At 41.7% G+C, this 25317-nt stretch overlaps 1 protein-coding gene and 1 pseudogene across 7 annotated transcripts in view; both read left to right on the top strand.

Moving 5' to 3' along the window:
* Window positions 1-25317, top strand: part of FAM81A (family with sequence similarity 81 member A) — a 166848-nt gene that overhangs the window by 105872 nt on the left and 35659 nt on the right. The gene's annotated exons all lie outside the window — the stretch shown is intronic.
* On the top strand, window positions 17978-18406 carry LOC108544813 (mitochondrial import inner membrane translocase subunit TIM14 pseudogene; annotated as a pseudogene).

Below are 25317 nucleotides of genomic sequence, written 5' to 3'. Positions count from 1 at the left end.
GCTTGTAGGATTTCTGCTGAGAGATCCACTGTTAGTCTGATGGACTTCCCTTTGTGGGTAACTCGACCTTTCTTTCTGACTGCCCTTAACACTTTTTCCTTCATTTCAATCTTGGTGAATCTGACAATTATGTGTCTTGGGGTTGCTCTTCTTAAGGAGTATCTTTGTGGTGTTCTCTGTATTTCGTGAATTTGAATGTTGGCCTGCCTTGCTAGGTTGGGGAAGTTCTCCTGGATAATATCCTGCAGAGTGTTTTCCAACTTGGTTCCATTTTCCCCATCACTTTCAGGTACAACAATCAAATGTAGATTTGGTCTTTTCACATAGTCCCATATTTCTTGGAGGCTTTATTCATTTCTTTTTACTTTTTTCTCTAACCTTGTCTTCTCCCTTTATTTGATTAATTTTGTCTTAAATCACTGATACCCTTTCTTCCGCTTGGTTGAATCGGCTGTTGAAGCTTGTGCATGCGTCACAAAGTTCTCGTGCCATGGTTTTCAGCTCCATAAGGTCACTTAAGGTCTTCTCTACACTGTTTATTTCAGTTAGCCATTCGTCTAATCTTTTTTCAAGATTTTTAACTTCCTTGTGATGAGTTGAAACATCCTCCTTTAGCTCAGAGAACTTTGTTATTACCGATTTTCTGAAGCCTACTCTGTCAACTCGTCAAAATCATTCTCCGTCCAGCTTTGTTCCATTGCTGGTGAGGAGCTGCAATCCTTTGGAAGAGAAGAGGTGCTCTGAGTTTTAGGATTTTCAACTTTTCTGCTCTGGTTTCTCCCCATCTTTGTGGTTTTATCTACCTTTGGTCTTTGATGTTGGTGACCTACAGATGGGGTTTTGGTGTAGATGACCTTTTTGTTGATGTTGATACTATTCCTTTCTGTTTGTTAGTTTTCCTTCTAACAGTCAGGTCCCTCAGCTGCAGGTCTGTTGGAATTTGCTGGAGTTCCACTCCAGACCCTGTTTGCCTGGGTATCACCTGCGGAAGCTGCAGAACAGCAAATATTGCAGAACAGCAAATATTGCGGAACAGCAAATATTGCTACCTGATCCTTCCTCTGGAAACTTTGTCCTAAAGGGGCAGCCGCCTATATGTGGTGTCTGTCAGCCCCTACTGGGAGATGTCTCCCAGTTAGGCTACATGGGGGTCAGGGACCCACTTGAGGAGGCAGTCTGTCTGTTCTCAGAGCTCAAATGCCATGCTGGGAGAACCACTGCTCTCTTCAGAGCTGTCAGACAGGGACGTTTAAGTCTGCAGAAGTTGTCTGCTGCCTTCTATTCAGCTATACCCTGCCCACAGAGGTGGAGTCTATAGAGGCAGTAGGACTTGCTGAGCTGAGGTGGGCTCTGCCCAGTTCGAGCTTCCCAGCCACTTTGTTTACCTACTTGAGCCTCAGCAATGGTGGACGCCCTTCCCCCAGCCAGGCTGCTGTCTTGCAGATCGATCTCAGACTGCTGCGCTAGCAGTGAGCAAGGCTCCGTGGGTGTGGGACCCTCTGAGCCAGGCACGGGAGAGAATCACCTTGTCTGCCAGTTGCAACGGCCTTGGGAAAAGTGCAGTATTTGGGTGGGAGTGCCCCGTTTTTTTGGGTAGTCTGTCATGGCTTCCCTTGTCTAGGAAAGGGAAATCCTCTGACCCTTTGTGCTTCTCGGGTGAGGCAGCACCCCACCTTGCTTCATCTCACCCTCCATGCACTGCACCCACTGTCCAACCAGTCCCAATCAGATGAACCAGGTACCTCAGTTGGAAATGCAGAAATCACCCATCTTCTGCTTCGATCATGCTGGAAGCTGCAGACCGGAGCTGTTCCTATTCAACCATCTTGGAACACCCCTCTTTTTTTTTCTTTTTTTGAGACAGGGTCTCATTCTGTCACCTAGGCTGGTATAATGCAGTGGCTGTATTACAGCCTACTGCAACCTCAACCTCCTGGGCTCAGGTGATTCTTCCACCTCAGCCTCCTGAGTAGCTGGAACTACAGGTGCATGCCACCACACCCAGCTAATTTTTTGTAGAGACAGGGTTTTGCCATGTTGCCCAGGCTGGTCTTGAACTTCTGGGCTCAAGTGATCCTCCTGCCTCAGCTTCCCAAAGTGGTAGGATTACAGATGTGAGTCACCACACCCAGCTGAGAACATACTTTGTATATTTTTAATCTCTTTAAATTTTTTGAGACTTGTTTGGTGGCCTTCTTATTCTTACTGATTTTCTTTCTTTTTTTATTAGTTATTGAAATATCCAAGTCTTATTGCTGAATTGTCTGTTTCTTCTTCCAGTTCTGTTGGTTTTTGCTTCATGTATTTGGGCACTGTTTTTAGGCTCATATACATTTATAATTGCATATATCTGCCTGATGCATTGACCCTTTTGCTGTAAAAAGTCTCTCTGTGTCTCTTGTAATATTTCTTAAAGTCTGTTTTGTCTGATATCGGTATAGGTATTCCAGCTCCTTTATGGCTACTGTTTGCATAATTAACGTTCTTTTTTTGTAGAGAGACCAAATCTCTGTCACCCAGGCTGGAGTGCAGTGGTGCAATCATAACTCACTGCCGACTCAAAGTCCTGGGCTCAAGTGATCCTCCCACTTCAGCTTCTGAGTAGCTGGGACTACAGACATGTGCTACCATGCCCTGCTAATTTTTCTTATTTTTATTTTTTGTAGAGATGAGGTCTTGCTGTGTTGCCCAGGGTGGTCTTGAACTCCTGTCTCTGCCTCCCAAAGTGCTGGGATTATAGGCATGAGCCACTGTACCTGGTCTCCTTTTTTTGATAATTCTCACCAAGCTTGTGCCTCTTGGCTCTGGCCTATATATATAGTTATCAGATTTCACTGTTCTTTGAGATTCTCGCATATGTTTACTAAGGACAAGGATTCACTCATAATTATATCCTAATTGAAGTGCATTTGTCTTCAGGGTTCTAAGAGTTCTAGTGTATACTTCCTATGATGTTTAAAGAAAACGACTGTGTATTTGTTAGTAAGACAGTGCAATGGATTTTTGTGGCTTTGGTGACTTATGGTATCCATTCCGATGTCTTTTGGTCACAGCAATTTGATTTCTCTTGGGATTTACCTTTCTTTCATTGAGTACAGACTGGGATGGCTAATAATCAGATTGCCTTTCCCCCTTTTTAGCTAAAGGGGTTGGGGCCCATAACTCAGGCCAGAGCACTGAGACCTTCCCTTCCTGGAATTTAAAACCTGAGCAGGCTGGGTTGGGCACAGTGGCTCATACCTGTAATCCCAGCACTTTGGGAGGCCAAGGTGGGAGGATTCGTTGAACCTGGGAGGTCGAGGCTGCAGTGAGCCATGGTCATGCCAGTGTACTCCAGCATGCGTGACAGAGGGAGATGCTACATTGAAAACTAAAACCAAACCAAGCCAAACCAAAACAAAAACCTGAGCAGGCTGATTCGAAGACTGGAAATGGCCATAGTACCTTCCTTGCAGCCACTTTGCCTGCGGGATACTGGCTAAGTAGTTCCTGCTGCTTGGACCTCAGGAAATACTCTTTGTATCTTCTTCCCAACCTGCATAACCCAGTTTCCCTGTTGATTGTGTGCTCCTTTCCCCATTCCTTTTTTTTTCTTTTTCTTTTTAATGTTTTCTGGAGACAGGGTCTGGCTGTCATCCAGGCTCAAGTGCAGTGGTATGATCATAGCTCACTGAGGCCTCTTAACTCCTGGGTTCAATTGATCCTCCCACCTCAGCCTCCTAAGGAGCTGAGACTACAGGCACAGGCCACCATGCCCAGCTACTTATTTTATTTTTTGTAGAGACAGGAGTCTTGCTGCGTTGTCCAATAATTTCCATTTGCCCCCTTAAGTTAGTCAGGTCCAATTACCTGCAACGAAAGAAGTATGATGACCTCAGAGGAACGTAGAAAGTTTACAAAATTGCTGTAAATAATGTACTTGTCTTTGGACGCTGGTATCTATATTAAGAATGATCTTTTCAATTTTATTTTTGGGTGCTGAGTCAGTTTTATCCCAGAAGCTAAAAACTAAACAACCCTAAGTTGACAACTGTACAAAATTGAAGAACCCCAACTTGAACATTTCAATTTTGAAAGGGATTTCAGATTCATCAAGAGACTGATAGCTCTGCTGCACCTAAATCTAATGAGAGGTAAAATCCAAGTGATGGGGATCAATAAGAATTCTCAGGTTCCCATCCCCTTAACCACTGGCAAAGAAGTACAGTAGGCCCCCTCATCTGTGGCTTCGCTTTCCGCAATTTCAGTTACCTGTGGCCAACCACGATCTGGAAATATTAAAGGAAAATTTCATAAATAAACAATTGGTAAGTTTTAAATTGTGTGCCATTCTGAGTAGCGTGATGAAATCTCTCACTCCCCAGCCTGTGTGGGATGTGAATCCCTCCTTAGCTCACACTGTATGTGCTACCTGCCTGTTAGTCACTTAGTAGATATCTTGATGATCAGATCAAAGAAACGTAGTATATGTAGGGTTTGGTACTATCTGCAGTGTCAGGCATCCACAGGAAGTCTTGGAACGTTTCCCCTGCAGATAAGAGGGGGCTAAGGTATGTTACAAAAAATACAAACTTCCACCATGCTTCATATTAGAAAATAGTGTTACTTCCCCATTCTTAGAATACCCAGCACTTTCCTGTGGGAACTCAGTTCTGTTTCCTTTGCTTATGGGGGTAGGGGAAGACTAGAGATGAGAGTCAATCTATTCTGACATTACTGTCCCCTCCAGGTAAAAAGCACAGTATAACTCTACCCTTAGGAAATCCTTGTCTTAATTTTTTCTGTCAACATAAGAGGTGATAGTGTTTTAGTTGCAACTGTTAGATCCAGGGAATAATTTCCTGTTTGGTAGCTGCCATGTACTACTCCGATGGCCAGAACCACTTTATTTTATTTTATTTTTTAGAGACAAGGTCTTGCTATGTTGCCCAGGCTGGTCTTGAACTCCTGGGCCCAAGCAGTCCTCTCACCTTGGCCTCCCAAAGCGTTGGGATTATAAGCATGAGCCATAGTGCCCAGCCAGAGCCATTTTAAATACATAATTTCCAACTTCAGCTGGGCCACTGACTCTATTTAACAGTTTTTTCATTCTAGGAAGCCCTCCTTGCCAGTTCTTCTCATGCTCCTAGTTTCCTTTCCCTCAGTGTATCCTGAACACCTAACTCATGCCACTGTTACTATAGCATTTATTGAATAGGACTAACATTGTTTCTTTACAAGCCTCTCAAAAAGAGAGGAACCTTGTCTTACTCATCTTTGCATTGTCTAGTACAATATTTGGAGTAAAATGCTATGAATGCTGTCATAGTATATTTGTGTTGCTATAACAAAATACCTGAGATTGGGTAATTTATAAAGAACAGAAATTTATTTCTCACAGTTCTGGAGGCTGGGAAGTCCAAGCCCAAGGCACTGGCATTTGGCATCTGGTAAGATCTTCTTGCTGCATCCTCACATGGCAGGTGGAAGGGCAAGAATGACGAATCCTGTGTCCTTACATTGCAAAAGATTGAACAGAGTGGACCCCTTCCACAAACCCTTTTTATAAGGGCCCCAGTCCTTTCAAGGTAGAGCCCTCATGACTTAATAATCTCCCAAAATACCATGCCTCTTAATACCACCACAGTGGAGATTAAGTTCAACATGATTTTTGGAGGGGGCACCATCATTCAAACCTCAGCAAATACTTATTAAGTGAATAAATGCCCAATACAGAGTGAAGCCAGTTGTAGATATGCTGGTAGCAAAAAGGACTAGAAGAGACTGAGGTTATCAATGCAAAGAGCATCCTTTTCAGATAGGCTGAGTGAAGTGGCCTGAGGTATCAAGGCCAGTAGCGGCAGTGCTGAGAATAAACCCATGTGGCAAAACTCCAAAAATATGCTCTTTTCTACTTTACCTTTTGGAAGCTCTTCTAGAATCTCATCTTCTATAATCGACTCTCAGATGTGACAGGCTGTGCTGTTCAGCCATTCTTTGCTTTCTGAGTTTCAGGAAGAACTTGTTTACGAAACTAGGTAATTCTAGCTTTATTTCTCACTGAGTTCTCCCCTGACCCATCCTTGCTTTTACAAGAGTTCACTTGAATTGCTTCGATAACTGGGTTTATCAAAAAAACTACCTAAGGAATCTAAAGTCATCAATTGTTTAGACTTCTGCTAATTTTTTTTTTCCCAATTTTTTTTTTTTTTTTTTTTTTGAGACAAGGTCTCACTCCCTCACCCAGGCTGGAGTGCAGTTGTATGATCTCAGCTCACTGCAACCTCCACCTCCTGGGTTCAAGTGATTCTCATGCCTCAGCCTCCTGAGTAGCTGGAATTTCAGGCACACCACCACACCTGGCCAATTTTTGTATTTTTAGTAGAGACAGGGTTTCACTTTGTTGGCCAGGCTGGTCTTGAGCTCCTGACCTCAAGTGACCCACCAGTCTTGGCCTCCCAAAGTGCTGGAATTATAGGCATGAACCATCACCATCACGGCTGGCCTAAACATGTTTCTTTAAGATGATTTTTGAAAAATTTACAATGCAGTGAGAAAGTAATTTCAATTTTGCTGTTTTCCCAACATCGGAAACACATTTTATGTAATGGTTATTCTTGCCTTAACCAGACAGCACTCTTTTATATTTACATATATTTTTGGAGTGCGCAATTTTGCAAGTGATGATTTCCATGATAGACAGGGAAAACTGAGTAAAATCTAAATTTGGCAAAAAATTTAGTTTGTATTTGAGTGTTTACTTTTTTTATAACTGGTAGTAACTATATATAATGACAAAGTAACAACAAGGAAGTTTAGAAATTTAAGACTCCAATGTGAAACACTAATTCTATTGATTTATATGTATTATGAACCTAAGCGTGTCTATTAGGATTAGGTATTAGGGATGCTTGATGACAGATCAGAATTGCTGTCTTATAGCCAAAGTTCATTAAAATAAAATCATAATTGTCTTAGTTTAGGCTGCTATGACAAATTACCATAGACTGGGCAGCTTAAACAACAGAAATTTCTTTCTCATGATTCTGGAGACTGGGAATCAAAATGCTGGTAGATCCAGTGTCTGATGAGACCCCCTGCTTCCTGAATTGTAGATGGTTGTCTTTTTGTATCCTTACATGGCAGAGAGCAGAAGCAAGACCTTCTTTTAAGGTACTAATCCCATCCATGAGGGTTCTACCCTCATGACCTAATCACCTCTTCATCACATTAAGGGTTAGGAGTTTAACATACAATTTCCTTTTTCTTTTTTAGACTGGGTCTTGCGCTGTCATTCAGGCTGGAATGCAGTGGTATGGTCATGGCTCACTGCAGCCTCAACCTCCTGGGCTCAAGTAGTCCTCCTGCCTTGGTCTCCCAAAGTGCTGGGATTATAGGCATGAGCCACCATGCTTGGTCAACATGTGAATTTTTGGAGGACACAAACATTCAGTCCATAACAATGATGTAGAGTAAAAATTAAAAAGTACTAAAAGGAAGTCTTCGTTTATAAGTAATATAAAAATCGGCACCAGGCACAGTGGCTCATGCCTGTAATCCCAGTACTTTGGGAGGCCGAGGTGGGTGAATCACTTAAAGTCAGGAGTTTGAGACCAGCCTGGCCAACATGGTGAAACCCCATCTCTCCTAAAAATGTATATATATGAGAATTAGCTGGGCCTGATGCCGTGTACCTGTAATCCCAGCTAATTGGGAGGCTGAGACAGGAAAATTGTTTGAACCTGGGAGGTGGAGGTTGCAATGAGCCAGGATCGTGCCACTGCACTCCAGTCTAGGCGACAGAACAAGACTCCATCTCTAAATAAATAAAAAAATAAATAGGGAGAGTGGGCATAATATAAAACTGATACTTGGCCAGGTGCAGTGGCTCACGCCTGTAATCCCAGCACTTTGGGAGGGCAAGGTGGGTGGATCACAAGGTCGGGAGTTCGAGACCAGTCTGGTCTACATGGTGAAACCCCATCTCTACTAAAAATACAAAAATTAGCTGGGCGTGGTGGTGGGCACCTGTAATCCCTGCTACTCGGGAGGCTGAGGCAGGAGAATCATTTGAACCTGGGAGGCGGAGGTTACAGTCAGCTGATTTCGTGCCATTGCCATCTAGCCTGGGTGACAGAGTGAGACTCTAACCCAAAAAACAAAACAAAACAAAACAAAAGCAAAAACAACAAAACAAAGAACAAAATAACCTGATACTTGTAGTATCAGTTTTAAAGCAGAGGTGTGAAGATATTTAAATTGTATTTCAATGATGTAGAAGGTGTATTTTTTATTTATAGATTCCTGATGAATATCTTCTGTAAATTGCCTGGGTTTTTATTATGATTATTATTGCTGGTTTATGGCTGTTTTTCAGTTCATGCAGTAAAATTTTACTGGGTTATTTGATTTTTTAGAGTCATCCCTCAGGTGATTTTATATTACAAAAGTAAAGTTGAAGCCATTCTTAAGATGTGGAACTTAACTCCTAGATCCTGATAGAACTAGTCAAATTAAGATATATTAACACTGTATCTTGGCAAATTTGCCTAGATAAGTCTTTATGATTTTCTATCATGTGACTCTGAACAGTTATACACTGGAAAAAAAGTAAAATATATTATCAAACCATTACCCTATGTGATCCTCAAGAGCTAGAACAGAGTCTTACTGTTTCTATTTTTTTTTTTTTTTTTGAGAGGGAGTCTCGCTCTGTCGCCCGGGCTGGAGTGCAGTGGCCGGATCTCAGCTCACTGCAAGCTCCACCTCCCGGGTTTACGCCATTCTCCTGCCTCAGCCTCCCGAGTAGCTGGGACTACAGGCGCCCGCCACCTCGCCCAGCTAGTTTTTTGTATTTTTTAGTAGAGACGGGGTTTCACCATGTTAGCCAGGATGGTCTCGATCACCTGACCTCGTGATCCGCCCGTCTCGGCCTCCCAAAGTGCTGGGATTACAAGCTTGAGCCACCGCGCCTGGCTTACTATTTCTATTTTTAACACCTACCAATGTCTAAGACATAGTAGGAGCTCAATAAATGTTTCATAATCAAAGGCTCTGGGTCTCCTTGCCCCTTCCAGAACCCTATAATTATTGCTCATATTCTTTCAGCAGATTCCAATGTCAAAACAGATGACTCTTGTATATTAGTACACAGTAAGTGCTTGATAAATGTTAAATGGAAGAATTTATTGTTTTAATACATCTCCATCCACAGTCTCTGTTAGCAGTTTGCCTTGTGATATGGAGAAGCTTATCAATTATTTATTCCTCAGAAACTTTCCACAAATGATCATCATAATTATTAATTTAGAGGAAGTAATATAGTCAACTATGAATTATACATGTCTGAGTTATCCATACTGTCTTTGGTTTAAGCCGTTATCAATCCCTGGAAGCCAAGCCCTGGTGAGAAGTCCATGGTCCTTTTATTGGTGGTAAACTTTCCCTTCCAAGCCAGTTTGATGGCTGGGGGAAGTAGTTTGGACCCCTATGTCTTTTTATGGCTTTAGCTGTGTTTCTGGCCTTTGGGAACCAGGCAGTAGGGTCTGCCACCTGGCTGGTTAGAATCTGCTACTACTTTAGTTCCCATGTGCTCAACTTCATGATGTCCTTATGGCTTGGAATGTTGGCTTTAACCAAGTTGGGTAATGGGAAACTGTGTCAAGCCCTCATCTAATTGAATGTATCATACATAGTTTGCTAGTTTAATAATTTGCAAATGGACTACTGGAGTTTCTGAGCTTGAGCGATGAGTGCAGCATTGGGCTTTATTAACATGGCAAAGCAGAGGCGTAGACAGTGATGTTAATATGTAGTTGGATGGACATACAGGACCTTGGTTCAGTGTGCTTCCAGTACTGCCAGTGAGGGAAGAGTTTTGGCTACTGGACTTCATGCATTTTACTTAAAAAGAGAATTTCAGCCTGCAGCTCTGTGATTTGGTTCTATTGAAACAGGTATATCAGCGGAGGGGTTTTGGTGATTATCATCCAAATTCATTTTGTTTTCATTCTATCCACTAGATTTGGCTTGTTGTGTGACTTGACTCCGGGGGAGAAGACAGTACATTGAATGGAATTCAAATATTTGTTCAGTTCTGTTGACAGAGGTTTTTCAATGTAAATTAATAAATTTGTGTTCTGGTGTCTGCTCTGTCTCCAGTACATTTTAGCTTGTCTGAGTCCTCTTTGAGGACCTGATCATGTTTGGGTACCAGAGATTGATAACAGCTCAAATCAAAGGGATTGATAACAGCTTAAACCAAAGACAGGATGGACAGCTAGAGATAGTCTCTAAGCCTTCAACTCGGAAGATCAGATCCTAGAACATGGAGCTAAAGTAATTGATAAATCACTCGCGAACCCAGTAACAGCCAGGCATTGTTAGAGGCACTGGGATTGCAGTAATGGCCCAAGCACACAGGCCTCTGGTCTTTGCCCTACTGCACACTTTAGTGGGGTGTACAGGCAGTCAATGCTAAGTAACCAAGGTGATGTTAGCCGATGTCAAGTGCTCTGATGAGAGGATGTGATGGAGAGTGACTGTGTGGCTGTCTTAGAAAGGATGGTGGACAGGCACGGTGGCTCATGCCTGTAATCTCAGCACTTTGGGAGGCTGAGGCAGGCAGATCACGAGGTCAGAAGTTCAAGACCAGCCTGACCAATATGGTGAAACCCTGTCTCTACTAAAAATATAAAAATTAACCAGGTGTGGTGGCGCGTGCCTGTAGTCCCAGCTACTTGGGAGGCTGAGGCAGGAGAATCACTTGAACCTGGGAGTCAGAGGTTGCAGTGAGCTAGGATCACGCCACTGCACTCCAGCCTGAGCAACAGAGTGAGACTCCATCTCAAAAAAAAAAAAAAAAAAAAAAAAAAGGATGGTAAGGGAGTAAGGTGACGTGTGAACTGAGAATGGAATGACATATGGGGCCAGCCAAGCCAAGGTGATGGTGTTGAGCGAGGAGACACCAAGGGAGACCACTCCAGAGTGAGGGAAGTGCAGGTTCCAAGGCCATAAACAGGAAGAGGCGGGGCATGTTTAAGGAGCAGAAAGGGGACCAGTGGATGGAGTGTTGTGAGCTGGGGGAAGGGCAGCTCGTGAGACTTGAAGGTTGTGAAAAGAAGTTTAGAGTCTGGAAATGGGAAGCCATTATTTAGTGTTCAGCCAAGGAATTTAAATAATCCCCTCACACTCTTGGTGCTGGAGCTACATTAGTGAATAAAACACAGATAAAAGCCCTTGTCCTTGTGGATATAGACTGATTTATGTTTGAAAAAGTTCACGCTGGCTGCTTCGTGGAGAAGGATTTTAGGGGAGCAAGAATTGAAGCAGGGAGACAAGTTAGGGGGCTACTTCAGAGTTCAGGGAGAGGCATGGCATGGTGGAGATGGAGAGAAGAGGATGGATTCTGGAGTGATTTTGGAGATAGAGCTGACAGGACTTCCTGCCTATTGGAGGGAGAGGCTTCCATCAAATGGTGGAAATGCCAAGAAGGCAATTTGATATATGAGGCTGGAACTGTGGTAAAAAGCCCTGTAGGGGAATACTACCTTATAATTCCCTGCTCTGCTGTAGTTGGGCCTTTCTCTAGGTGATTTGAAATTATACTTCCTCATTTCCAAATCCTTCCCAATCTAGGAAGAGTTGGAGAAGGAGGAACATGGAGAGCTGTTTCTTTCCTGGTTCCTGTCAACACTGGCCTGTCTGGGGGGCTTAGATGTCCCAGGGGATTGGTTGCCATCACCTTTGCATAAACAGCATTATACAGCACATTGAGGCTCTCACAGAAGTCCCTATTCCAAGTCGTCTTGGGAAGGGAGATTTTTTAAAGATAGGCCATATCTTTGAAAAAATAAATGAGGACTTGGGACATCACTTTTTCAAGGTGGCTAGCTTCTGCTCCATGCTTGTGTAAAGCACGTTTATTGTGTGGATCTGGACAATGCACTTTCCACCCTTTAGTTTTTCTTGCTGCAACTGAGCTCCCTGAAAGTATGCCTGATGCTCAGTACACAGTAGGTGTGCAAAAATAAGTTTCTTGAATTGAATTGAAAATAATGGAGATTTAATGCCATATATAATGATATAATCTTTTTTAAAATAAAGGCATCATGATGATATATTGTTCCAAAATGACAAATACAGGAACATTATTGACTTTACAGAGGAATTACTTTTCTAAGTTTTCATTCTAGAATGTATTTAAATAATAAGCCATCTAACACCTTCTGTTTTCATATTACTTTCTAGTAACATGAATACTTTGTTAATGTCACGTAGAATTCTTTCCTGTATTCTTCAAAGCACTTCTTTCTTAAATTTTTATTCATTTATTTTTTGAGACAGGGTCTTGCTCTGTTGCTCAAGCTGGAGTGCACTGGTGGGAACATGGCTCACTGCAGCCTCTGCCTCTCAGGTTCAAGCGATCCTCTTGCCTCGGCCTCTCAAATAGCTAGGACCAGGGGTGTGCACCACAACTCGTGGCTAATTAAAAAAAAAAAAAAATGTGTGTAGAGACAGGGTTTCACCATGTTGCCCAGGCTAGTCGCAAACTCCTGGGCTCAGGCAATCAGTCCTCTTGCCTCGGCCTCCCAAAGTGCTGGGATTACAGGAGTCAGCCACCATACCTGGCCCCAGAGCACTTCTAATGCAATACCTTATTCATCTGCATAAGAATTTGGAGAGTTAAACGGGCTTTTTTATTTCTAAGCATTTTTTTACAGCACATTTTTTTTTTCTGGCTATGAAAGTAATGTATGTCCATTGTGGGAAATACAAAAAAAAAAAAAAAAAAAAAAAAAAGAATAAACCATAATCCCACCCTAGAGATAAGTAAAACTTTCACATTCTAGTATTTTATATGCATCTTAATACACAGCTGGAATCATGCTCCATATTTATTTTCTATGCTTTCTTTTTGCTTAATATTAAATTGTACACACTTTCCCTTGTTGGCTAAAAGCCCTTTGTGAACCTCTGAGTGTTTGTGTAATAATGTACCTTGTAAAATACTTGATGTGTGTATCACACTATGAAGACATTTTTATGCATACATTTTTCTTATTATTTCATTTAATATTCCAAGAACTAGAGTTACTGGGTCAAAGGTTATGAACATTATGAATATATATTTTTTGGCATTGGTCTCCAGAAAAGTTGTATTGGGAAGGCCAGCTGTGCCTTTTTTTTTTTTTTTTTTTTTTGAGACAGTCTCGCTCTGTCGCCCAGGCTGGAGTGCAGTGGCACAATCTCTACCCACTGCAAGCTCCGACTCCCAGGTTCACGCCATTCTCCTGCCTCAGCCTCCCGAGTAGCTGGGACTACCGGCGCCCGCCACCACGCCCGGCTAATGTTTTGTATTTTAATAGAGACGGGGTTTCACCGTGTTAGCCAGGATGGTCTCGATCTCCTGACCTTGTGATCTGCCCGCCTTGGCCTCCCAAAGTACTGGGTTTACAGGCGTGAGCCACCGCGCCCGGCGGCTGTGCCTTTTTTATTTCTGATTTTTAGGCAAGCAAAAGATGCTGAAACCTTTTGATTTTGATATATTTTAGCATTATAGATTTAAAATATTTGCTTCTTTAATAAGTAAAATGCTATTTCTGAGGTTTTAAAAGTAGACTTTATTTTTTTAGAGCATTTTTTTGGTTCACAGCAAAATTGAGCAGAAAGTATACTCTCTGCCCCCACACATGCGTAGCCTCTCCCACTATCAACATCCCACACCAGAGTGATATGTTATAATAGTATGATTTGTACTTCTTGTTTCTTTGCTTACTAGAAAGGTTGAACCTTTTTTAAAATGTTTTTTAAAGCCCCTTTTGGTGAATTGCTTTCCATTTTCATTGCTTGGTGGTTGAAAAACAACTCAAATGAAATAAGATTGGTTATAGCCTTTGTCATTTCTATAATGTCTGTTTTGTTCTGTTATTTGAGATGGAGTTTTGCTCTTGTCGTCCAGGCTGGAGTGCAATGGCGTGATCTCGGCTCACTATAATCTCCACCTCCTGCGTTTAAGCAATTCTCCTGCCTCAGCCTCCTGAGTAGCTGGGATTACAGGCGCCTGTCACCACGCCTGGCTAATTTTTGTATTTTTAGTAGAGACGGGGTTTCACCATGTTGGACAGGCTGGTCTCGAACTCCTGACCTTAGGTGATCCACCTGCCTCAGCCTCCCAAAGTGCTGGGATTATGGGCGTGAGCCACCATGCCCAGCTCTATAGTGTCTAATACAGTGTGTTAGACACTGGGCTTGTTCTCTAGTTTTGGTTTTCTGGGGATGGGGTCCAAGATTTTGCGTGCATAACAAGCCATCTGGGTGAGACTTATGTACCCCAAAGATGTTTGAGAACCATTGGTCTTATGCCTTCCTATAGGCAAAGGTTTGCACCACTACATGGAAAAAGAATAAGCGTTACTTTCTATCGACTCTAACTAATAGGTGTTACTTCCTATTAAGAGAGAGTGCATGAGAGCTTGCCAGCGCCTTCTCATCAGTGGAAGAGTGCCAGAACCACATTAGTCAGTTGTGAAGTTGCTTTGCAAGGATGTATTCAGATGACTCACATTTTGTCATTCACAGGTGATTGTAACTAGTGATTGTAACTAGTTTGTATTCCTCTTCATAGAGCAGGTTCATTGAGAAAAAGCTGGAAGCTACGGAAATAATAGATAGGTTTTGAAATTCTCAATTCTTTCTGGTGAATTATTATTATTTTTTTTTTTGACGGAGTCTTGCTCTGTTGCCCAAGCTGGAGTGCAGTGGCATGATCTTGGCTCACTGCAACTTTCGCCTCCTAGTTTCAAGTAATTCTTCTGCCTCAGCCTCCTGAGTACCTGGGACTACAGGCATGTGCTATCACGCCCGGCTAATTTTTGTATTTTTAGTAGAGACGAGGTTTCACCATGTTGGTCAGGCTGGTCTTGAACTCCTGATCTTGTGATCCACCCGCCTCGGCCTCTCAAAGTGCTAGGATTACAGGTGTGAGCTACTGCGGCCGCCCAGTGAAATCTTCCTTTTTACTGTCAATGCCGCAAGCAGGTTTCCACTAAGGGAAACACAGAATATTTACATTCCTAATTTCTTTTTCTTTTTTACTAAGAAGTTTGAAAATCCTGAAAAGAATACACAAGTATCTTCTTTATGTATGTCATACTTCAAAAAAAGAAAAGAAAATATAGTTAAGAAGAGGGAGCACAAAAACAAATTATGTAAGCATAATTACATCTCTACTTGGGCTTTTCCTATTTATTTCCTGCAAATTGTTAGTACATCAGAAACCATCAAAATTCCTAGAAATAAATAGTAACAAGCAGATACCCAGGAATGTAATCTCAAGAAACCCTTGGATTGACGCAGAAGGCAAGAGAAGGTGGTGGTTTAGAGTGCCTGTCTCCACTCTGTTCCCAATCCAGGTGCCACCTTCCTGAACAGTTGGGATAGGCAGGCAGGAAGGCCTGGGGAGCCAGCAGGATCCCATGGTTAGGAGTCTCAGGAAGAGGGTCCAGGCTCACACCTGTGAGTGAGCCAGTCTCCTGCCCCATGGAGGGGTGGAGGGGTTGTAGGGTGGGCTTGTTCCCCACTGCCTCTGGGCTGGGAGAGCTGAGGGAATAGGATGTAAAGAGACATCCTCCTGGTACCTCACCTGGAGACAGGCCCTGTGCTTCCAACTGGCTGCACCACCAGCCCATAAACCCCTTCCACTACTCTCAAGACTACCTACTTAAGGCACTCCAGTGAGCAGAGAGAGGAAAGTCACATCACATCTAATGGGCCCTGCAGCCACAAGGAGGAAGAATAAGCACTGCCCTTAACACAGGTGCAGATGAAATAGAAAACAGGTAGGCCTTGAATAAAAAATAACTCCTACATTTAAGGAGATCCAAGTGTCACATAAAATTTCTTCTTGAACTTAAATTTCTAAAAGTCAGTAGATGGACAGGAGGGCAGAGGAAGATGGCAGAATAGAAGCCTCCACCAATTGTCCTCCCCACATGAACATCAAATTTAACAACTATCTACAAAATAAAGCACCTTCATAAGAACCAAAAAGCAGGTGAGCGATCACAATATGTGATTTTAACATCATGTCACAGAAAGAGGGACTGAAGAGGGTAGGAAGGACAGTCTTGAATCACCGACACCACCCCTCCCCCATCCCCCGTCAGCAGACCACGTGGCTCAGAGAGAGAGTCTGTGTGCTTTGGGGAGGGAGAGTGCAGTGTTTATGGGACACTGTTTTGGAATGCAGGGCGGCCAACCAGCGGTGATAACCAAGTAGTGTGCCATGGGCCTTGGGTAAGACTCTGAGACATTCTGGCTTTAGGGGTGCCTCTACACATTCACAGCTGTGGTGGCTGTGAGGAGAGACTCCTTCTGCTTGAGAAAAGCAGAGGGAAAAGTAAAGGGGACTTTGTCTTTAGCTTAGGTACCAGCTCGGCCACACTGGAGAAGAGCACCAAGCAGGCTTTTGGTGTCCGTGACTCCAGGCCTTGGCTCTTGGACTCTTGGATCTCTAGATGTACCCTGGGCTAAATGCAGGCCCCACTGCTCTGAAGGGTGAGTCCCAGGCCTGACAGGATTCACCACAAGCTGAATGAAGAGCCCTTGGGCCTTAAGTGAACAATGGCAGTAGCCTGACTTTATTCCCTGTGGGCATGTGGTAGACACAGGGAGACTCCTCACCCTGGGGGAAGGGGAGGGAAGAGTGGGAAGGACTTTGGTGGTTTCAGCACTAGCTCAGCCGCAGTAGAATAGAGTACCAGGTAGATTTCTAAGGTTTCTGATTCTAGGCCGGGGCACCTGGACAGCGTCCCTGGACCTGCCTGGAGCCTGGGGGAACTCGTTGCCTTTCGGGGAAGGACAGAAGGCTGGCTGGCTTCACCACTTGCTGATTGTAGAGCCTTAGGGCCTTGAGTGAACATAGGGGTAGCCATATAGTGATTACAGCAGGCCTTGAGCAAGATTCGGTGCTGTGCTGGCTTCAGGTCACACCCATCACAGTCCCAATGGTGGTGGCTACAGAGGTGCTTGTGTACCCCTTCCCAGCTCCAGGTAGCTCAGCACAAAGAAAGAAAGACTTTGCTTGTTCGGGAGAAAGTAAGGGAAGAGAATGAGAGTCTCTACCTGGTAATCCAGAGAAATCTTCTGGATCTTTTCGAAGACCGCAAAGGTAGTACTTCTACAAGTATGCAAGAACTAGTGTTATTGTGCTTGGGGTACCCCCTAATGCAGATATGGTTGTAGTGACCGAAAACTTAGATTACTTAACACCCAAGTCCCTTTGAATATCTGGAAAGCGTTCCCAAGAAGGGTGGGTACAAACATTGACTAACATCCACAAGCATCAAGACCGTGTAGGAAAACATTACCTCACCAAATTAACTAAGACACCAGAAGTCAATCCCAGAGAGACAAAGATATGTGACCTTTTAGACAGAGAATTCAAAATAGCTGTTTTGAGGAAACTCAAAGAAATTCAAGATAACACAAGAAGGAATTCAGAATCCTATCAGATAAATTTAACAAAGAAATTGAAATAATTGGCCAGGAGCAGTGGCTCACGCCTGTAATCCCAGCACTTTGGATGGCCAAGGCGGGTGGATCACCTGAGGTCAGAAGTTCGAGACCAGCCTGGCCAACATGGGGAAACCCCATCTCTACTAAAAATACAAAAATTAGCTGGGTGTGGTGGCGGGTGCCTGTAATCCCAGCTACTCAGGAGGCTGAGGCAAGAGAATCGCTTGAACCCAGGAGGCAGAGGTTGCAGTAAATCAAGATTGCGCCACTGCACTCCGTCCTTCTGGAAAGAAAGAAAGAGAGAGAGAGAGAGAGAGAAAGAAAGGAGGGAAGGAAGGAGAGAGAGAGAGACAGGGAGAGAGAAAGGAAAAGAAAGAAATAGAAAAAAAGGAAAAGAAAAAGAAGGGAGGGAGGGAGGGAAGAAAGAAGAAAGGAAGGAAGGAAAGAGAGAGAGAGAAAGAGGAGCTGGGATGAGCTGTGCTCCTGGAGAAAGCAAGGGAGCCCAGCTGGAGCCATGGCCAGTACAGTGGTAGCAGTTGGACTGACCATTGCTGCTGCAGGATTTGCAGGCTGTTATGTTTTGCAAGCCATGAAGCATATGGAGCCTCAAGTAAAACAAGTTTTTCGAAGCCTACCAAAATCTGCCTTCAGTGGTGGCTATTATAGAGGTGGGTTTGAACCCAAAATGACAAAATGGGAAGCAGCATTAATACTAGGTGTAAGCCCTACTGCCAATAAAGGGAAAATAAGAGATGCTTATCAATGAATTATGCTTTTAAATAATCCTGACAAAGGAGGTTCTCCTTATATAGCAGCCAAAATCAATGAAGCTAAAGATCTACTAGAAGGTCAAGCTAAAAAATGAAGTAAATGTATGATGAATTTTAAGTTCATATTAGTTTATGTATATGAGTACTAAGTTTTTATAATAAAATGCCTCAGAGCTACAATAGAAAGATGAAAGAAAAGAAAGGGAAAGAAAGAAAGAAAGAAAAAGGAAGGAAGGAGGGAGGGAGGAAGGAAAGAAGGAAGGAAGGAAAAGAAAGAAAGAAAGAAAGAGAAAATTAAAAAGAAGCAGAAATTCTGGAGAAAAGTGCTAGTGACATACTGAAGAATGCATCAGTCTGTTAGCAGAATTGATCAAACAGAAGAAAGAATTAGTGAGCTTGAAGCCAGGCTATTTGAAAATACATAGTCAGAGGAGACAAAAGAAAAAAAAGAAATAAAAAAGAATGATGCACAAGATCTACAAGATCTAGGAAGTAGCTTCAAAAGGATAAATCTAAAAGTTACTGGTTTTTAAGGGGAGGTAGAGAGATAGTGGTAGAAAATTTATCGAAAGGGATAACAGAGAACTTCCCAAACAAAATATGTCAAAATTCAAGTACAAGAAATCAAAATTCAAGCACAAGAAGGTTATAGAACACCAAGTAGATTTAACTCAAAGAAGACTACCTCAAGGCATTTAATAACCAAACTCCCAGAGGTCAAGGATAAAGAAGGGATCCTAAAGGCAGCAAGACAAAAGAAACAACATACAATGGAGCGCCGATACGTTTGGCAGCAGACTTGTGGCATGACATATTTAAAGTGCTGAAGGATAAAAACACTTAGCATAAAACCTACCATAGTGTATCTGGTGAAAATATCCTTCAAACATGAAGGAGAAATAAAGACTTTCCCAGACAAACAAAAGCAGAGGGATTTATCAACACCAGGCCTGTCCTACAAGAAATGCTAAAAGGAGTTCTTCAACATGCAAGAAAAGAATGTTAATGAGCAATAAGAAATCATCTGAAGGTACAAAACTCACTGGTAATAATAAGTACACAGAAAAACCCAGAGTATTATAATACTCCAATTGTGGTATGTAAACTATTCATTATCTTAAATAGCAAGATGAAAAGATGAACCAATCAAAAATAACTTTTCTAGACATAGACAGTACAGTAAGATATGAATAGAAACAACGAAAAGTTAAAAAGTGTGGAGATGATGTTAAAGTATAGATTTAGCAGCACTCCTGAATATATATGTAATATATATATATATGAAAATAAAGTATAGAGTTTTTACTAGTTTTCTTTTTGCTTGTTTGTTTGTTTGTTTGTAAGTGCCTACATCAAAAAAGAAGAAAATCTTCAAATAAACAATCTAAGGATATGTCTTAAAGAATCAGAAAAGCAAGAGCAAACCAAACTCAGTGGAAGAAAGGAAATAATGAAGATCAGATCAGAAATAAGTGAAATGAGAATAATGCAAAAAAATCAATGAAACAAAAAGTTGGGTTTTTGAAAAGATAAGCAAATTGACAAACTTTAGCTAGACTAAGAACAAAACAGAAAAGACCCAACTAAATAAAATCAGAGATGAAAAAGAAGACATTACAACCGGTATCACAGAAATTCAAAGGATCATTAGAGGCTACTATGAGCAACTATATGCCAAAAAATTAGAAAACCTAGAATAAATGGGTAAATTCTTAGATACATACAACCTACCGCAATTGAATAATGAAGAAATCGAAAACCTGAACAGACCAGTAACAAGTAATGAGACTGAAGCCATAATAAAAAAGCCTCCTAGCAAAGAAAAGCCCAGGATCCAATGGCTTCACTGGTAAATTTTACCAAACATTTAAAGAGAATTAATAGCAATCATACTCTAACTATTCTGAAAAGTAGAAGAGGAGGAAATACTTCCAAACTCATTCTACGAGGCCAGTATTACCTTGGTACCAAAATTAAACAAAGAAGCAAAAAAAAAAAAAAAAAAAAACAAAACAAAACCAAAAAACAATAAAAAACCTACAGGCCAATATCCCCGTTGAATATTGATGCAGAAACCCTCAACAAAATACTAGGAAATGGAATTCAGCAACACGTTTAAAAGATCATTCATAATTACCAAGGGGGATTTATTCCAGGGATGCAAAGATGGTTCAACATATGCAACCAGTCAGTCAGTGTGATACATCATATCAACAAAATGAAAGACAAAAAACATATGGTCATTTCAACTGATGCTGAACAAGCATTTGATAAAATTCAACATCCCTTCATGAGAAAAAACCTCAAAAAACTAGGTATACAAGGAACACATCTCAACATAATAAAAGCCATATATGACAGACCCACAGTTAGTATCATACTAAATGGGGAAGAATAGAAAGTCTTTATCTAAGATCTGGAACACGGAAAGGATGCCCACTTTTACTACTGTTACTCCACATAGTACTAGATGTCCTAGCTAAAGCAATCAGACGAAAGAAAGAAAGGGCATCCAAATTGGAAAGGAAGAAGTCAAATTATTCTTGTTTGCAGATGATACGATCTTATATTTGGAAAAGCCTAAAGACTCCACCAAAAAACTCTTAGTACTGATAAACAAATTCAATAAAATTTCAGGATACAAAATCAACATACAGAAATCAGTAGCATTTCTATATGCCAATGGGGAACAATCTGAAGAAGAAGTCAAGAAAGTAATCTCATTTACAATTGCTATAAATAAAATTAAATACTGGCCAGGTGCTGTGACTCATGCCTGTAATCCCAGCACTTTGGGAGGCCAATGTGGGCAGATTACTTGAGCTCAGGAATTTGAGACCAGCCTGGGTAACATGGCGAAACCCCGTCTCTACCAAAAATACAAAAAAATAGCTGAGCATGGTGGTGCATGCTTGTGGTCCCAGCTACTTGGGAGGCTGACGTGGGAAGATTGCTTGTGCCTTGGGGGCAGAGGTTGCAGTGAGCCAAGATTGTGCCACTGCTCTCCAGCCTGGGTGACAGCACAAGAACCTGTCTCAATAATTAAATAAATAAATATAGGCCAGGCACGGTGGCTCACGCCTGTAATCCCTGTACTTTGGGAGGCCAAGGCGGGTGGATCAGTAGATCGAGACCATGCCTGCTAACACGGTGAAACCCTGTCTCTACTGAAAATATGAAAAAAAAAAAAAAAAAATTAGCCAGGCGTGGTGGCAGGCACCTGTAGTCCCCAGCTACTTAGGAGGCTGAGGCAGGAGAACGGTGTGAACCCGTGAGGCAGAGGTTGTAGTTAGCTGAGATCGTGCCACTGCACTCTAACCTGGGCAACAGAGCAAGACTCCATCTCAAAAATAAAAAATAAAAGTAAATAAATATATATATATACACATACATACCTATGAATTAACCAAAGAAGTGAAAGATCTCTGCAATGACAACTATAAAACACTGATGTGAGAAATTGAAGAAGACTCATAAAAATGGAAACATATTTCATGGTCATGGATTGGAATACATAATATTGTTAAAATGTCTGTACTACCCAAAGCAATCTACAGATTCAATGCAATCCCTATCGAAATACCAATGGCATCCTTCACAGAAATAGAAAAAAAAAAAATCCTAAAGTTCATATGGAGCCACAAAATACCAAAAAAGCCAAAACTATCCTGAGCAAAAGAACAAAACTGGAGAAGTCACATTACCTGACTTCCAATTATACTACAGAGCTACAGTAACCAAAACAGCATGGCACTGGCATAAAAATAGATACACAGAGCAATGGAACAGAATAGAGAACCCAGAAACAAATCCATACATCTACAGTAAAATCCTTTTTGAAAAGGTGCCATGATCATGCAATGGGGAAAGGACAGTCTGTTCAATAAGTGGTGCTGGGGAAACTGAATATCCATATGCAGAAGCATGAAACTAGACCCCTATTTTGTACTATATACAAAAAATCACATCAAAATGGATTAAAGATTAGAGAGAAGCAGAAAAGATAACTATTGGGTACTGGGCTTAATGTACAGAATCCGTACAACAACACATTAAACTCAGTACCCAATAGTTGTGTTTAATTATCTTACAGAAATAATCTGTACAACACACATCCATGGCATGAGTTTACCTATGTAAAAAACCTTCACATATACCCCCGAACCAAAAATAAAAGTTGAAAAAAAAAAAAAAGACTTAAATCTAAGACCTCAAACTATGAAACAACTAATAGAAAACGTTGGATAAACTCTCTAGGACATTGAAGTGGGCAAAGATTTTTTGAGATATACCCTACAAGCACAGGCAACCAAAGCAAAAATGGACAAATGGGATCAAATTAAGTTAAAAAGCTGCTGCACATCAAAAGAAACAACAAAGTGAAGGGAGAACATAGTTGCAAACTATCCATCTGACAAGGGATTAATCATCAGAATACATAAGGAGCACAAACAACTCTATAAGAAAAAAATCTAATAATCTATGTTGAAAATGGGCAAAAGATCTGAATAGACATTTCTCAAAAGAAGACATACAAATGGCAAACACAGGTATATGAAAAGGTGTTCAATATCATTGATCATTAGAGAAATGCAAATCAAAACTACAATGAGATATTGGCTGAGCGCAGTGGCTCACACCTATAATCCCAGCACTTTGGGAGGCTGAGGTGGGTGGATTACTTGAAGCCAGGGGTTTGAGACCAGCCTGGCCAACACAGCGAAACTCCATTTCTACTAAAAATACAAAAAAAAAAAAATTAGCCTGGCATGATACATACCTGTAATCCCATCTACTTGGAAGGCTGAGGCATGAGAATCACTTGAACCCAGGAGGTGGAGGTTGCAGTGAGCCGGTATCATGCCACTACACTCCAGCTTGGGTGACAGTGAGACTCAGTCTCAAAAAGCAAACGAACAAACGAAACTACAGTGAGATATCATCTCACCTGAGTTAAAATGGCTTTTATCCAAAAGACAGGCAATATCAAATGCTGGCAAGGATATGGAGAAAAGGGAACACTCCTAAAATGTTGGTGGGAATGTAAATTAGTACAACCACTGTGGAGCACACTTTGGAGGTACCTCACAAAACTAAAAATAGAGCTACCGTATGATTCAGCAGTCCCACTGCTAGGTATATACCTACAAGAAAGGAAATCAGTATATGGAAGAGATATCTGCACTCCCATGTTTATTGCAGCACTATCCACAATAGCCAAGGTTTGGAAGCAAGCCAAGTGTCCATCAACAGGCAAATGGATAAAGAAGTGTGGTACAGATACACAATGGAGTGTATTCAGCCATAAGAAAGAATGAGGTTCTGTTATTTGCAAAAACATGGATAGAACCAGAGGTCATTATATTAAGTGAAATGAAATAAACCAGGCACAGAAAGATAAACTTCGCATGTTTTCACTCACTTGTGGGAGCTAAAAATTAAAACAATTGAATTCACGGACATAGAGAGTAGAATGATGGTTACCAGAGGCTGAGAAGGATAGTGGGGGGTAAGGTGGAAATGTGGATGATTAATGGGTATTAAAAATAGTTAGAATTAATAAGATCTAGTATTTGATAGCACAACAAGGTGACTATAGTCAATAATAATTTAATTGTACGTGTAAAAACAACTAAAAGTATAATTGGATTGTTTGTAATAGAAACAATAAATACTTGAGGTGATGGATACATCATTCACCCTGATGTGATTATTACACATTGTATGTCTGTATCAAAATAGCCCATGGCTGGCCATCGTGGCTCAAGCCTGTAATCCCAGCACTTTGGGAGGCCGAGGTGGGCGGATCACCTGAGGTCAGGAGTTCAAGACCAGCCTGGCCAACATGGCAAAATCCCATCTCTACTAAAACATACAAAAAATAGCCGGGCATGGTAGTGGACACCTGTAATCCCAGCTACTCGAGAGGCTGAGGCAGGGAGAATTGGTTGAACCTGAGAGGCGGAGGTTGCAGTGAGCCGGAGGTTGCAGCGCCACTGCACTCCAGCCTTGGTGACAGAGCCAGACTCCATCTCAAAAAAAAAAAAAAAAAAAAAAAAAAAAAAAAAAATCCCATATACCCCATAAATATATACATCTACTATGTACCCACAAAAATTAAAAATTAAAACAAAGTCAGTAGATGAATGAGAGGCAATCAGTTGCCCCCAAGACAAAGAAGAAGAAATCCCTGAGACATTACAACCAAAGGCAAAGAGAGAGGAACCACAAGGGAAAAGTTAAAAGCCTTGGTGGACAGAGCCAGGACACCCAGCATGTCCGTAATAGGAGTTCCAGAGGAGAAAAAGAAACAGATGGAGAAGAAATACTAGTTACACAGGAGAAGAAATTTTACCTGAGTTGAAGACATTTTTTTGTAGAGATGTAGTCTTGCTTTATTATGTAGGCTGGACTCGAACTTCTGGCCTCAAGCCATCCTTTCACCTCAGCCTCCCAAAGTGCTAAGATTACAGGCATGAGCCACTGTGCTAGGAATATTTTTATAAAATCACAAGTCAATACAATTAGAAATAAATAATACAAATGACTAAAAAAAACCTTAACTGGTTGAAAATGAAAAAAACACAATTCTAAATAATCCTTAGATTCCTAAGATATCTTCAGATCAAAGAGGAATTCTAAACTGCCATAAAAATATTGAAAAAAGAAAACACTCCGTATCCAATCTATGGACCCAGCAAATACTGTATTATAAAGAATATGCCGGCTGGTGCCATGGCTCACACCTATAATCCCAGCACTCTGGGAGGTCGAGGCGGGCGGATCGCCTGAGGTCAGGAGTTCAAGACCAGCCTGGCCAACGTGGTGAAACTCCGTCTCTACTAAAAATACAAAACTTAGCCAGGTGTGATGGCACATGCCTGTAATCCCAGCTACTCGGGAAGCTGAGGCAGGGGAATTGCTTGAACCTGGGAGGCAGAAGTTGTGCTGAGATTGTGCCACTGCACTCCAGCCTGGGCAACAGAGCAAGACTCCAACTCAAAAAAAAAAAAAAAAAAGAAAAGAAAAGAAAAGAAAATGGCTTCATTAC

This window comes from Rhinopithecus bieti, unplaced genomic scaffold (genome assembly GCF_001698545.2).
Source record: "Rhinopithecus bieti isolate Rb0 unplaced genomic scaffold, ASM169854v2 scaffold_947, whole genome shotgun sequence".
Classification (NCBI taxonomy): domain Eukaryota; kingdom Metazoa; phylum Chordata; class Mammalia; order Primates; family Cercopithecidae; genus Rhinopithecus; species Rhinopithecus bieti.
Note: the sequence above shows the minus strand (reverse complement) of the source record. Positions and strands in the feature narration are given on the sequence as shown.